We start from the raw sequence: 16,913 nt of genomic DNA, 5'->3' as shown, positions 1-16,913 counted from the left end.
CAGAAATATTGATGCCTCGTTCGGCATCAGAATTATCTTATTACTTTAATGTAATCAGAATTATCTATGCCTCGTTCGGCATCAAAATTATCTTATTACTTTAATGTAATCAGAAATATTGATGCCTCGTTCGGCATCAGAATTATCTTATTACTTTAATGTAATCAGAATTATCTATGCCTCGTTCGGCACCTGAATTATCTTATTACTTTAACGTAATCAGAATTATTTATTCCTCGTTCGGCATCAGAATTATCTTATTACTATAATGTAATCAGAATTATTTATGCCTCGTTCGGCATCAGAATTATCTTAATACTTTAATGTAATCAGAATTATTTATGCCTCGTTCAACATCAGAATTATCTTATTACTTTAATGTAATCAGAATTATTTATGCCTCGTTCGGCATCGGAGTTATCTTATTTAATGTAATCAGAATTATTTATGCCTCGTTCGGCATCAGAATTATCTTATTACTTTAATGTAATCCGAATTATTTATGCCTCGTTCGGCATCAAAATTATCTTATTACTAATGTAATCAGAATTATTTATGTCTCGTTCGGCATCAGAATTATTTATGCCTCGTCCGGCATAAATTCGATTTTTTGAATCCAACAAGTACTTGGGCAATGGACCCATACAATGACCCGACCAGAATAACTTTACCCGATGACGTGTACCCTAGTTTCTTCCAGCGTCTTCCCCAACACAAAACAGGCTAATAGAAATCAGCATTCTACTTCTTTTGCACTCTGGTTGAAATTGAAGGTTCTCACAGTAAAACTTGTTGAATTGAGTAATGGAAGGGAATGCGAAAAGCGACCAAATCGTGGATGTAGGATCGGTAGTGGAGGCCGTTTCAGCCGATGACGGTGATGCTCCTCTCTACAGCCTCGAAAGTCTTTGCATGCGATGTGGTGAAAACGTAAGCTTCTCCCCATTCTCCGCCACCTTTTCCTTTTCCTTTGGCTTTTCAATGAATTCACTTTCTACTTTTTCGCGCACCTTTGGCGTGGTTAATTCAGGGATTCAATTCTCCATTCTTTTACTATTTTATTTACAAGCAACATTATTACCCGAGTAATTGAGTAATGAATATTTACATTTTTTGTGTGTTTCGTCTTTTGTGTTGTTCTATCCAGGGCCATGTTAAAAATCAAGGAAACAATTATTTATCGCTCAACAAATGAGTCAAATTCACCCTAAGTCTTAATATTGTATCTTCATCCAAAATATTTAAATTTTATCATCTGACTTGAATTTCTGTCATGTTTGTCAGGGGATTACAAGATTTTTATTGACTTTAATTCCCCACTTCAGAAAGGTATGTCTTGTCTATTGCTCCATTTGCTCTTGTGATTGGCAAGTGGTTACTGTTAGTAGGTATTGGGATATATCATATATGTAGTTAAATTTCATCTTTATTTCTGTCTTTCCTTATGTTTAGGCCTCATTCACTTTTCTCCCTGATGTTATTTGTTACATATTTCAATTAAATGAATTAGCATTATTGATTCACAAATTACATAATGGATCGTAATACATATTATTTTATCTGCTGTTTCTTTTGTTTTGTCTGTCCATTAGTTTTCTGAAATATAACTCATTGTCACATTTACCTTTCCTGCAGATTTTGTTATCAGCTTTTGAATGTCCACATTGTGGTGAGAGGTAAACGGCCCTTTAGTCTATGCCCTCTCCGTGTGCGTTGAACATAATTAGTTCCTTTGATCTTCCTCTTAATTTTTCTTTCTTTTATAATTATTGATTTTATCTGTTAGGAACAATGAAGTACAGTTTGCTGGTGAAATTCAACCACGTGGTTGTTGTTACACTTTGAAGATTCCATCAGGCGAGCAAAAGGTTGGTTTGTTCAAATTTCAATTCCCCATCCCCAAATGATTATTTTATATAACATAAGAAAACATATATGGCGCCTAGGTACTCCAATGCCTCTATTAGCTATCTTCTTCCCATTCAGTTAACATCCATGCTGAGGTTCTTGACACTAGTGACTGACTGTTAGGCAGGAAAATAAAGACAGCACTTGGAGGGTGTATCATAGAAGGAAATTTAAAAATAAGGGTTAAGCGGGTTAGTTAGTTGTTGGGTTAGTTAGTTGTGGTGAGGGGGTCTTTAAATAAAGACCAACCTGCTGTGGGGGAGGGGATATCTGAATTGTTGTAAGAAGTTGACAGGATTAAACCTGTGTGAAAGGAGCTATTCTCCTTTGTAACCCTTTTGGGTGTTCTGTTCTGCATTGTAATAAAACAGAGTTTTCTTTCTTCTTGCTGTGTTTGGGAGGGAATTCTGGTTTTTCTGTCTAGGAACCTAACAGTTGGTCCGACCTGCCGGATCTGAAAAAACAGAGAGTGAGGAAGAAAAGATGGAACAGAGGATGGCAGCAGTAGAGAAATTTACCAGCGAACAATTGAAATGGAATTTTGAAATAAGAGCAGAAATTCTGGGGTTGAAAGAAGGCATGCTGGAGTTAAAAGAAATCAAAGAAATGTTGCGGGATCTCAAGAAAGGAGATAGAAGGTCGGAAGGGGGAGAGAGTTCGGTGAATGGTGAGGAAAGAGTGGAGGAACCATCAAGGCAGGATAGCCAATGGGAAAAGATGAAGGAAGGAGAGATGAAGTCGTGGGGTAGGAGAGTGGAGTTACCGGGGTTTGAGGGCGAGGACCCAATGGGTTGGCTGGCCAGAGCTGAAAAATTCTTTGAGGTGCAGAATGTGATAGCAGGGGAAAGATTAAAACTGGCCTTCATCAGTATGGAGGGAAGCGCCAGTCCTTGGTTCAGTTTTTGGAGAAAGAACTCCAAGAATCCTTCTTGGGAAGAGTTTTCCATGGCGCTGAATAGGAGGTTTGGGGGAAAGGAGAGAAGTTCTGTTTTTGAGAAGCTGGCGAAGATCAAACAGAATGGAAGAATTGATGAATACATTCAAGATTTTGAGATGTTAGTGTCACAAGCACCACAGACAGGGGAGGAACAGCTGCTGGGGTATTTTTTTGCTGGATTACAGTCCAAGATTCGTAATCAAATCAGACCGCATGACCCCAAAGAATTGATGAGAGCCATGGAGATTGCGCTGGATGTTGAGGAGTCCTTCAGGGAAGAAAAAATTAGCAGTTTTGGGCATAGGAATAATGCGTCTTTTCTGCATTATCAAGGAAGCACCGGGATAACATGCCATACAAATTTGCATAAGGGGAATAGTGGGCCAGTCTCGTCTAGTTTGACTAGCACAGCAAGGAATGAGTCTTCTTCTTCCAATAGAGAGTTTCGGCCAGGAGAAGGATCCAGAAACAGGGGGTCCAGGACCCTTCCCTATCCCGAATATGTGAGAAGAAGGGAAGAGGGAAGATGTTTCCATTGTGGAGGGGCGTACGGTCCCGGACATCGCTGCCCTGAAAAGAATTTGAGGGTTATCATTTTTGCAGAAGATGAGGGAGACCCTACAGAGGTGAATCATTCTGGGTGGGGACAGATTGAGGAAGATTTGGAAAAAGAACATCAAGGAGCAGTGACCTGATTTCAACCTTGAGGACAAGGTTGTTTTGTCAGAAATGAGTAATGTTAGGCAGGAAAATAAAGACAGCACTTGGAGGGTGTATCATAGAAGGAAATTTAAAAATAAGGGTTAAGCGGGTTAGTTAGTTGTTGGGTTAGTTAGTTGTGGTGAGGGGGTCTTTAAATAAAGACCAACCTGCTGTGGGGGAGGGGATATCTGAATTGTTGTAAGAAGTTGACAGGATTAAACCTGTGTGAAAGGAGGATTAAACCTGTGTGAAAGGAGCTATTCTCCTTTGTAACCCTTTTGGGTGTTCTGTTCTGCATTGTAATAAAACAGAGTTTTCTTTCTTCTTGCTGTGTTTGGGAGGGAATTCTGGTTTTTCTGTCTAGGAACCTAACAATGACCTAGTTTGAAGGATGGTTTTTCATACTTTTGCATCCATGTTTAGCTAGAAGACCATTGTTGTTGAAGTCAATATTTACCATGTAGGATCATACTATGCTATGAGTTGAACACACCCTGGAAAATCCCTTTCTTCTTATTTATGAAGCCCTTCCCAATCCATTCGTGATCTTCTCCATCTTGGACTGTTCAACCTTTTCTTTGTCATTCCATTGTTGCCTTAGAGTATTGCCACCTATAACTTTTATTATTGCACCTTCCTTTGGCTGTAGCAACATTTTCAGTTTAGTAATCCTTACCATAGAAGTTAATTTTGTGGGATTGAGCTTGACCCTATGCTCAAACTCTATGATGGTAACAAAGGCAATCCTAAATCAATTGTTGGGTCACCTACATTGACCAATTCCAGACTTATAGTCCTTGGCATAGGGGGTGTTGGTTCAAATGCATATTAATTAAGGACAATCCTTGCCCACCATAATTTGCAGCCACGTGCACCTTCATTATGGTAGGTGAGTGGGTAAGTATAAATCCCGCATAAAACTTGGAAAATTGTGTGGTTAGGTTAAATCCTAAACCTAAATACTAAGATAATTCAACAACATAATTTTCTAGTCAACTAATAAACAAATAGAATTAAGAATTTCTTTCTCACATTTCTGATTATACTATTTGGATACCTGACTTACTATAGTTATAACTTTTAAATCTAATTTTGTTTTAATGTAGTGATTTTGGAGGTTATTTTCTTTGTTTATGATATTCTTATGCATATGCACTATATATGTATAGTTTTGCATTTTATGTAAAACCATAGGATCTTACCATCCAAGTTAAGATCCCCAATTTACGAGTTTTTAATCTCCTTATCCTAGGTAGAATATTGAGTTTAGCATTGTAAAGGACATCTATCATGTAATGATATAAAACTATTTGAAGCAAAATGCATGCAATCAAGATTGTAAAACTTGAGAGTTCATAGAAACTTGTGAAGGCTTTTGTAAACTTGACTCAAACTTGTAAGAGTTTACTTACCATAAAAAATATTAACAATAAATAACATAGTAATTATACATTTGAACTCCATAATAAAACAATTGTTAAAACAAAAACTTGGCAATAAAACAATACAGTCAACTACAAAAGTAAAGCATCTCGGGTTGTCAATAATACATTTCTACTAAATAAGTTTAAACTACATCAAATAATTAAGAAATAAAATATTATCTCTAATACTTGTTATGGTGAATGTATGATTATTTGGGATTATCTTATTTTGATTTGTAAACTTGTCTTTGTGGTTTGCCGTTATGATGATTTGTTTATACAAGTGTCTAACAAGTTTAATGAATGTAGATGCTAAATCGTCAAGTGGTTAAATCAGAATCTGCTACCATTAAGGTACTCAAATTTGTTTTGTTTATTTTCTTCATATTTATATAAACCTGTGTACCCTATTTCCTATTTAGATTGTAATCTTCAAAATTCTTTAGTTCATTAACACCTTGGTTCTTGTCTCTTTGAAGTCTAGGGCTAAGCCACATAGTCTTAGTTGAGCTGATATTATCTACCTACATACCTACATACCTATTTATCTGTATGTCTATTTGTTTACATAGATAGTTAGAAAGATAGATATTTTTATGAAAGAAGTAATTTAAGATGTTGCTTATAAATTTTAATGACTAATCTGGTTCTATTATTCAAAATTTATAGTCTGCTTTGTAATAAATTTATTCAAAAGGCAACCTTATATGTATATGATTGTGCAGATACCTGAACTGGATTTTGAGATTCCACCAGAGGCTCAACGTGGTAGTTTGTCAACGGTACTTCTAATACATATTTCAATTTACTTTGTTGTTTCCCATTCCTGGCAATGACAAGTTTGCTTGTTCAATTTTTTTTTCTGGGTAGGGCAGGGGGTTACCCATTATTTCATTTGTCAGTGAAAATCTCGAGTCTCAACATTGTATTTCTATTTAAGATGGCTAAATTTACTCCGCATGTGTATAATCATCTAGTGAGTAAACATGTCAGTGTCCTTTCTGTTTGGTCGAAACAATTGTTGAATTAAAAAGAAGAGATTGCTATCCTTTTTGTCTTTTTTTTTTTGTTTGATTTAGTGTAGATTTTTTAAGCTTTTGGTTCGACTCTTGATCATATCATAGGTTTGGCAATTTCTATATGCACCCTTTATTTAGTAGCCAGGAAGATTTTTATTCAATTAAATTAATTGAAACAGTACATCAACTTCTATATATAGAGAACTATAACCCTAAAGTAATTATTACAAAGAGATCTCTAGAATCTTCTATAGCTTCTAACAACTTCTAGTAGTACATTTATATCCTACTAACAACACTCCCCCTTAAGCTGGCGAATGGATATCTATCATTCCCAGTTTGCATGTGAGATCATGAAATTGTTAAGTGGGAAGACCTTTTGTAAACAAGTATGCTAACAAGATGGCACATAAGATGTAATGATAAGGCCACTATCTAGTTTCTCTTTAAGAAAGTGTCGATCTATCTCTATATGTTTGGTCCTATCATGCTGAATTGGATTGTGAGCAATGCTAATAGCTGACTTATTATCACAATAAAGAATCATATACTCTTCACATGCCACTTTAAGATCTTTTAGAATAATTCTCAACCATAATAATTCACATTCCCCTTGTGCCATAACTCAGAATTTAGCCTCTACAGTAGACCTTGCAACAACATTTTGTTTCTTACTTCTACTCACCAAATTTCTAGCAAAAAACATGCAATATCCTAAGGTGGATTTCCTATTTGTGACACCCTTCAAAATTTACATTAGTATACACTTCCATTCTTAATTTTCCATTCCTTTTGAACAATAATCCCCTTCCTGGATTGTCTTCAAATATTGAGGGATTCTATTCACAACTTGTAAATGTCTCTCACTTGGATTAGGCATAAACTGACTAACTACACTTACAACATAGGCTATGTCAGGTCTAGTGTGACCTAAGTAAATGAGCTTCCCCACAAGTCTTTAATATTGACCTTTATTCACAGTAGTTCTGCCTTCATCATTTATAATTTACGGCTTTGTTCTATAGGAACTCTAGTGGTCTTGCAATCAATCTTACTTGTTTATTTTAGAAGATTAAGAGCATACTTTCTTTGGGAGACAAAGATCCCTTTCTTCGAGTAAGCTCAATGTTGTTAAACTCGAGGATAGAAAGAGGATCGGAAAAGAGATAAAATTTTGTAACTCGACCCATAAAGGGTTAGTGGTATATGAAAATAATGTGAATATGAAAAATAATATTGAATATATAAATAATTAGACATATATAGTATAATTCGCAAGATTAATGCATAAAATAATTAATAAATTAATAAATATTTAATACAAATAATCTGTCTACGTTAGGTCTTTATATTAGTAAACTGTTGTGCCTTGCTTCCACATTAGGTTTGTGTTTATATTAGTAAACAATGGTGCCTTTAACAAGGCAAGGGAGTAGAAGAAAGGGAAAATAAAGAAGGAACAAAACATGCCTATATAAAAGGCAGTGGGGAGAGGGAGAGGCGCAACGACGAAGAGGTGCGACAACGGAGAGGTGAACAACGGAGGAGCGCGTGATGGAGGGGTGAGTGGCAGAGAGGCGCGGTAACGGAGGTGCGAGTTTGATATTAGGGTTATTCTCGGACATCATTTTCAGAGTTTTTTTTTCAATAGGCTGAGCCGTGACTCCTTGATTCTTTGATCCGGCTACCGACTCGTTAGATCGCTCCGATCCATTTAGGTAGTGATCCACCGTGCGATCCGACACGATTTCTTCTAAAAAATTGCAAGATCGTACAATCTTACGATCTAGATCATGATTTTAACAACATTGAGTAAGCTACTTCTATCCCAAGGAAGTACTTTAATTTCCTAGATCCTTCATTTCAAACTGAGTAGCAATCTTTTCTTTTCAAGATTTGTTTCTCATGTTCATCATCTTCTTAAAGGCATAAATATATTGCTCAATTTTGGTATCAAGCAAGCTTGTCATTTAATCTTGTAAGATTGAAGAGTTTTCAAGATATGATTGCTGCTATAGGTGCTTATGGACCTAATTTGCCAGCTCCTACCTACCATGAGATTAGAGTTCCACTCCTCAATAAGGAAATTGAGTACACTGAAGAATTGTTGAAAGATCATAAATTGCACTGGACTAAGCATGGTTGTTCTATCATGTCAGATGCATGGATTGATTGGAAGCAACGATGTTGATTAACTTTTTGGTGAGCTCTCTTGTAGGGACAATGTTTGCCAAGTCGATTGATGATTCTAAATTTGTGAAGACAGGAGAAAAACTCTCCGAGATGCTTGATGCCCTTTTGGAGGAGATTTTTAGAAGAAAATGTGGTTGAAGTTATCATAGATAATGGTATTAATTATGTCTTGGTTGGTAAATTATTGGAAGAAAAAAGACATAATCTTTATTGGACTCCTTGTGCTGCCTATTGTATAGATTTGATGCTTGAAGACATTGGAAAAATTCCTTTGTAGTTCCTTGAGTTTATTGAGATAATTTACAAATAAGAGGGAATTGGTAAGACATGCAATTACAAGGTTTCTACCTCTTATTTATCATTACAAAAGTTGTATCAAAAGAAGGGAAATTTGAGAAAGATTTTCACTTGAAATGAATGGAGCAAGAACAAGCTGTCTAAGGAAGCTAAGGGTAAAGAACCTACACAAATTGTTCTTATGCCTTCATTTCGGAATCATGTTATATTTACTGCCAAAGTCATGACTCCTCTTCTTCATGTACTTTGTTTGATTGATAGAGAGAGAAAAGCAACTATGCGTTATAAATATGAAGCAATGGAGAAAGTCAAGGAAACAATAATGAAGTCATCAATAACCACGAAAGTAAATACAAGGATGTATTTACAATCATGATAATAGATGGACATGCCAATTTCGTTGCCCCTTGCATGCAATTGGTCACTTTTTGAATCCAAAGTTCTATTGTCCTAACCCAAAAATGGAATATGATTTGGAAGATACAAATGGATTGTATGCTTGCATTAAGAGGTTGTGCCAAGTAAAGATGTGCACAAAAAAATTTATTTGACTTGCCTCTTTATAAAAGTTGAAGTGTTCTCTGCCAAAGAATCAAGGAAGACCACAACCCCAGGTGAGACAATTAAACGCTATCTAAATTGGGTTAAGATGTAAATTATATCATATAATGGTTACATTCTAAGTTTTTTACTTTTATAGCTCAATGGTGGAAGAATTATGGGCACGTAGCTCCCAACTTATAAAAGCTAGCAATTACGATTTTAAGTTTGATATGTAGTTCATCGGAATGTGAGCGCAATTGGAGTTTATTGAGGAAGTAATAATTATTCTCATAACATGACTCATTTCATTATTATTTTGTAGAATGTAGAAATAAATTAATTCACATTATACTTGTAGATTCATTGAAAAAAAGGAATAGGCTGTACAAAACGTTGCATGATTTGGTTTACGTAACCAACAACTTGCTCAAAGATACAATATTAGAGATAAAATAGACCCTATTGTATCAATGGCATGGATGAGTGCAATGAGTGTCATTGTTATCACTTTTCGGTTATGGCGGCGCCATGGCGGAAGACGGTGGCGGATTTTCCGACCACCGCCACAACAAGGCGTGGTGATGCGGTTTTCCCTTGGAGGTCGCTTTTGGCATCTCAGAAAGCTAACGAAAAACGGAAATATCGAAAAAGGCAGAGAAAAACACTGTGACAACGACGACGAAAGTAACAGCGGCAGCGCACGCTGCGACGATAGCAAAAAATGAAGAAGGGACCTTCGACGCATGAAGAAGATAAAACACCTAAACCTAATTTGAAAAAACCCTAATAAGTTTGGGCCTTTGGCCCATTCCAACTTTTAACTAATAAAACCCTAAAATCCTCATTATTAAAATAAAATTTGAATGTGCTGCAGCTGCATCAGTTATTAACCTAATTAAGAGTTCAAAACCTACTTAAATTAAGTTTGGGCCTTGGCCCATTCCAACGGTTAACTAATAAAACCTTAATTATCAAATAAAATTTGAATGTGTTGCGGCTACATGAGCTGTTAAACCTAATTAAGAGTTCAAAACCTACCTAAAATTAGTTTTTTTGGGCCCATTTTTGACCCATTTAAAACATTATACTTATTGCAATCCACAATACATTTTTTATCTCCGCCACAACACCTTCCGCCATAACCCGTTATGGTTTCTGTTATAACTTTATAAAGGATTTATGGGGTCTCCGATATGATCCGTTATCATATCGATAACATTGATGAGTGGTTAGTGGGGCAAGTAGATGATGATGATGATAATGATAATGAAGAAGGGGAAATGAGTTGGTTTTGATGATGATTCCATTCTAAATTAGGCAACTGCTTATGAAGCTTTAGATGTTGGAGAACTAATAATTTACACAAGACAAGTAACCAGTAAAAGAAAGCAACCATCAAGTGGTTGTGGTATTGTCATTGGATCTTCTCATGCTTCTAAGAAAGGTCTAGCTGCAACTCCATCCCCAACAAGGAGGGGCAAAGGGAAGATTCAAATCGGGGTTGGGAAGAATTGCATGATAGCTTTGATTTTGAGTTTGAATAATTACTTAACTTGACTAGAGTTTCTCTGAAGGGAAGACGGGGATATGCCCCATTGGATAATATGAAGAAGAGTCGGATAGTTAGAAACATAAGATAAATATACCATGTCCAACTATTGGGATACGAGTCCCATTGGCAAGAGTAATGTAATTACCAGGAAAAGAAACACATGACATTAAAAGAGATGAGTGAGGTGTCATATGGTCTGTCGCACCAAAGTCTAGAACTCAAGAGTCCTTGCATAAATTTTAAGAAACATCAAAAGAGGAATTAGAGTTCTTACCAGTCATGGTTACGAAGCAAGTACCACAAGGTGGCTTACTGATAGACTCCATGAGAGATTTAAACGTTCAATTCAGCATGTAATGCAGGCATTCCATTGTCAATTGAAGAGGATGAAGGAAGATCATCATTACTTAGTAGAGTTGCCGTGATAAGATAAATAGTAAGAATTCTTAGTCTCCCTTGTAAGTATAATGAAACATTAACACAAAAAACTTCAGTGACAGTGAAAGGTCGTAGAAATAGGCCCCAACATTGTGAGCTCTAATACTAACTTAAATGAAATAATATGAATGAAAGAAGATTTTTATTCAATTATATTAATTGAAACAAGACATCAACCTTATATATAGAAAACTTAACCCTAGAGTAATTATTACAAAGAGATATCTAGAATCTTCTACAACTTCTAACAACTTCTAGCAGTACATTAATATCCTACTAACATGAAGCTTCTACTAGTACATTTAATATCCTACTAACAACAAGGAATGTAAATCGTGGGCATCAGAGAACTCTTAACTTTCTTTTGTGAAAATTCATGAACATTGAACAGTTGAAAATTGTAATCAAATGATTCAACAATATCTTTTGTTGTGTAATTATAGGTGGAAGGGATACTTATGAGAGCAACTGATGAACTTCAAGCCCTTCAAGAGGAACGCAAAGTACTATTTGTTTCTGCGCTATATTTTATTTGATGCATGCATTCTTCTTTAAATAACTTAATTAATGTATGCTTTCTACCCTCTAGAAAGTGGCTCCGGAGACAGCTGGAGCAATTGATCAGTTCTTGGTGAAACTGCGAGCCTGTGCAACAGGAGAATCATGCATCACATTTATTCTTGATGATCCTGTCGGAAACAGCTTATTGAAAACCCGTAAGAGATTATACCTTGTAGAAGTATTTTTTAAATGAGTAAAAGTATTTTATTAGAGAAGAGATTATAACAATAGAGGCTAAGGTATCCTCACACACAAGTAAATGACAAAAGGTATTCAGTGATAGCATATGAATTAGCAACCTCCTGGATTTGTTGCTCAAGAGTGGAGTGGGTTTAGTATGTAAAGTGCTGATCTCTGTATGGCTAAAATTAGTCACATTGTGCTTGTGCTTGACTTTGGATTGGATACATTCTTTTATGAATCACACCATATTGTACCTTTTAACTTATTTAAATTGGTCAAGACAAACATGTATTGTTGGTGAGGCAAACTTGTACCTTCATTTGGTACTTGGTAATATTAGTCCAATGTTTAGCTAGTACTATTTTAAGTAAATGCAGAACACATTGAATAGGTTTGCACCATCATCTGATCCATCGTTGACGATCAAGTTTATGAGAGAACTCCTGAGCAGCAAGCATCATTGGGATACCTTGTTGATTCTGCACAGGCTGAAGGAACTCATGTTGATGCCCCGGGAGGCGGAGAAGCTGTGACTACTGATCAAGTGAGGAGAGAACCACATGGATCAGTAGGGCAACAGCTGCCATCGTGCCATTGCACAGAGTAACAGTGCAGAAATTGCTGAAGCCTTGTTCGATATACTGCACCAGAAGAGGTACAATGCTGAACTATATATTCTGTGTACTGAGCTTTGGCCTTATGTGTTGTTTATCAATGTCAAGTTGCTGCCTTTTTTGACAGGTGATGACTTTCCCTTCTACTGTGTGCCTGTGCTGCTAGTTGTGAGACTCGAATGTTTGTCACCAGTATCCTCTTAGCATTTTTCATACTTCCCTTGGATATTGTTTGATTATTACATTTCTTTAGAAGGATTCTGTCATTTTAAGCTCGATGTAAAATTTATTGGGTTAAAGAAGATTTATATGTGTATGCAAAGTACATAGCTTGTGGGTAAAATAAAATTATAAACTATGGGCTTATTTTTTTATTCCATGTTTGTATTTCAGTTGAAATTTGGAGCTTAGCACCTTTTGATCTGCAAAAAGTGAAATTACATAAAATAGGGGATAGTTTCTTATTCAACTTCCGTTGTGATTCTATGTTTCATGTATTCAGTTGAAACTTGAAGCTAGTGTCATCTACTTGGTGCTGAATAGTTTTGGATAACCATGTTCTATTAAAAATCCTGAACATGATCTACTTTCAAATTTCAGAAACTGACTATGGATTTACTAGCTACACAACATAATTCAAATGAAACATCTGTCTACAGTGTGCATGTATCTGATGCGATAGGTAAAAACTAGATAATATTATTTGCTTGCTTGATAACGGTCATACTCTTCAAAATATGCCATGTGCCAATTTTATATTCTATATATGCTAGCAATTCCGGCATTCTCCACAAGCGTTGATCTAACAATGGACAGATATTCCTTACTTCCAAGAAGTAATGTTATGCATCCACATGTGATGCTGGGCTACCGCAACTCTGAGGTATGCTGATTCTGAGTGTAGCTCTGTCTTTAGGCTGGAATAAACATTAATTTTCCATCTTGCAGTTGAAACCTGTGGACGAATTCCTGAAAAAGGAAAAATAATTACTCTTCTGTGAAAAATGTCAATGACCTGAGCCGTGATGTAATAAAGGTCTGTAATCTTGTGATCTAACTAATTCAACCCATCAGTTTCTAATTGTAATTTATGATGAACATGATCTGTAGTTATCCTTGCATTTAGAGAGCATATATTTTCTTGTTCTAGTATGTAATACTACAAATGGGATCAGTAAAAGAAATCTCATTAGAAAAGAAGTAGTTTGGACTTTGGTTATTGAGCTACCCAATGTAGGAAAAAATGTAAGCTCCAAACCGTTTGCAGAAAGTGAAAAACTAAGGAAAAAACTAATCATGAGTACTCTTTCAGGCCACTTTAAAGTTGCAATTATTTTGACACTCCCTGCATAAGCATAGCATTTAAGGAATCAAATCGCATTGGGTTTTAGAACCTGAAATGATTTTCATCAAGAATAACCTAGAAACGTTAACACCAACATTACTGTTTCAATGATATATCAAAAGTTTAATACACACACAGTCTTGCTAAGTTAACCTGTGAAATATGTCCTGAGGTACCCATATAGGCCTGACCATTTAAACATTATTTTATGCAATCTGAGATCTATACATTTTATATCTATTGACTGAGTAGTTTGGTTTGATTAGTTGATACTGCAAGTGTAAAAGTTCCGGAAGTTGACTTGGAGCTGGCAAGCGGAACCCTTGGAGGAATAGTTACAACTGTTGAAGGTTAATTACAAGAATTAGTGAAAGTAAGTATCCTTCTATCAGTCACACCAACTATATAGCAGCATCCTAATGAGACAGGAGGAAGGAAAGACATCGTAGTACCCATACACTTTGTTCAGCTTCAATTGTAACAAAATGATGAAAACATTTCTTTTCATAGATCTTTCAATTTTCAACCACTTGAGCATCATTATTTATTTCTTTCATTCCAAATAATCTATCTCAAATAGTTTTAAAAGTCTTCTAAATGCCAAATTTGTATCTGTTTGATGGGTGGAGTTTAAACTGTTCTCTTTTGTCATGTTTATGATGTTCCTGATCCCGTGGTGTATTTATTTTTAATATAATCTATTTATTTTTGCTAGAATGTATCAATGTAGAATATAATTTATGTGATTGTATGTACAGCCTTGAGGGGTCATGGCTTTACTTTGGAGACAGTCTTGATGAAAATAGTGAAGAAGTGGATAGACTTTAAAGCAGGCTAAACAAGGTAATACGTGACTATTTATGAGAGTTGGTTTAAATTTCTCCATATATGTTTACTATATAATTCTATTATCAGTTATTATTGCAATTTTTATATTTATTCTTACACAATGTTTTGTGGCTGACTGGGGAAAAGAGGGAAAGGAGCAATACATAACTTCAGGCATTGTATATTCTTTTGTATTTCTAAAATAATCTTGTCTTTATTTCTTGTTCTCTTTTAGGAGGATATGTTGTCCCGTTTTGTACCTCTTTCGACACCTCACTTTGAAAAATTTAGTAAAAAAGAAATGGACGACAAAGAGAATAGGGTTCACGGAATTTAACCAAATGCATTGTAACAAGAAGGGTCCACTTTGAGCAACAAAGACCTGTGGTCATATTCCATGCTACTTTGGGCTACATTATGCCTCTTTAATACCAGCAACTAATAGACTGCATCGGTCTTGTGTCTTTGAATTTGAAGGCTTTGATTTGACTTAACCTATTTAAACTTATTGGTTCAAGGTCTTGGATCCCACTTTTTTTATCTGCATTCTTTCATTGTATGCAGCTTCTTAGCTTGGAAGAACCTTGGACTCTATTCTTGATGATGCATTAGCCAATTCTTTTGTAGCACCTGCAACTGATGATCTGAAAGAGGACATCAATTAGCTTGTAAGATTTCCAACTCAGACATCAAGCTATACTTTGAGCAGATAAAGTTTCACATTTTCTGAGGTTGAAATTCTGATTCCATTTCCATGATGCCAATTCTTTTTCTATACATATGGAAAGTTGAAATCAATTTTTTGTTCCTTAAAATATCTTATTCGATTCAACATCGGAGTTGCTGGGGATCCCGAGTCCAGTATAGACCATCATGTAAATAAACAAACAAACAGAAGTAGGTTTATTTCAGGACATTTGCCCTTGTTGGGACTCGTGTTTCAACTTTTGCTTTACAGTGTGCCCTGAGTAGCCTGCATAATTGGATTTGTGATGAATCGGTCTAATGTGCGTATGTGTAAATATGATTCGATTGTTTAATGCTGTGTTTAAATATGGGGCATAGTTTTTCATGTAAAATATTCATGTTTTGTGGTTTTCTGGTTTGCCAATTGGTATTTCCCAGTTGAGGACTACGAGAGGTCAGGGAACAAAATGAAGAATTAGGTCTGAATATATGGACACCTCTCGCCGAAGTTGGTGATGCACCAACCAATACTTCTAAAACTGAGTGAAGATCATGTAATTCCTCTCCTCACACCCAACCAAAACAAATGGAAGATTTTTGTGATAGTTTGATATCATCGAGAGAATGGAAAAGTCTGTTTCTTGAGCCTCATTTCATTGGCTTATTGATAATTTTAATGTAAGCCCATTAACTGTATCATCCGTTAGAAGTTTCTGAAAAATGTAACTTCGTGAGTTAGTAAGTTAATTGCTTTTTATTTTATTTTTCTGGTTGTGGCCATCTGATTTTATTCTTAGAGCAATTTTTTCTTCTTCCCCTTTTAGCACAGCGGCGATAATTATCAAAGGTTGTATCAGTGAATGTGAATATTAGTATCAACAAAGTATTTCGATTAAGGATTGGTAGATATTGAAAATCATGGTTAGTAATAAGAAAGGAAGTAAGGAAAACAGTAATTATTATCAACGAGTATTCTCAAAGGTGATGAAAGAGACTTGGTTTATTATTTAAAGAACCTGGCACAAATATTTTATGAGAACATGGAACAAATGACTCACCTATTATTTGTTTGCACCTTCACGAGCATAAAAATTTTGAATTTTAGATGATAATTTATTTTGAATGAAACGGGTACCTTATCTTCATAAAAAGATCAAAATATTTATGATAAAATGTATTAGACAGAAATAGTTGAAAGATTAAAATTTTAAAAATTATAGAAGTAATTTTTTTACTTAAATTATATTACTTTAAATTATACCTAAAAAGCTCTCATGGTTATTTAATTAATTTTTAAGTTTGTATAAGTTAATCTTAAATTAAGAAGTTGATTTCATTTTTGTATCTATATTTCTTTCTTAAATTTTGTATGAAATAAATTTATTATTTGTTATAAAAATTAGGATTCAATTTTATCTATAACTTTGTTGCTCTTAAGAGTAGAGAAAATTACCATAAAGATAAATAATATTTCCCTAAGGTATTAATTTATTTATTTTTTCCTGCAAAAGTTTTTTTCTCTCTTTTCACTCATACCTATCTACTCATGATTGGTGGAAAATTAATGTTCTAATTTTTTTAATACTTTTAATGAAAGTGATTTAAACCAAATATAATGTTTTTTCACGTAGGAATAAAAAGATTTCCATTATTAAATCTATAATTATAACTTTTGTTTTGTA

General features: G+C 35.0%; 1 pseudogene; it reads left to right on the top strand.

Moving 5' to 3' along the window:
* The first annotated feature begins 705 nt into the window (after positions 1 to 705).
* Positions 706 to 15,778, top strand: LOC137808805 (uncharacterized; annotated as a pseudogene).
* The last annotated feature ends 1,135 nt before the right edge of the window (positions 15,779 to 16,913 follow it).

The sequence above is a fragment of the Phaseolus vulgaris genome, chromosome 3, assembly GCF_000499845.2.
Source record: "Phaseolus vulgaris cultivar G19833 chromosome 3, P. vulgaris v2.0, whole genome shotgun sequence".
Taxonomy (NCBI): domain Eukaryota; kingdom Viridiplantae; phylum Streptophyta; class Magnoliopsida; order Fabales; family Fabaceae; genus Phaseolus; species Phaseolus vulgaris.
Note: the sequence above shows the minus strand (reverse complement) of the source record. Positions and strands in the feature narration are given on the sequence as shown.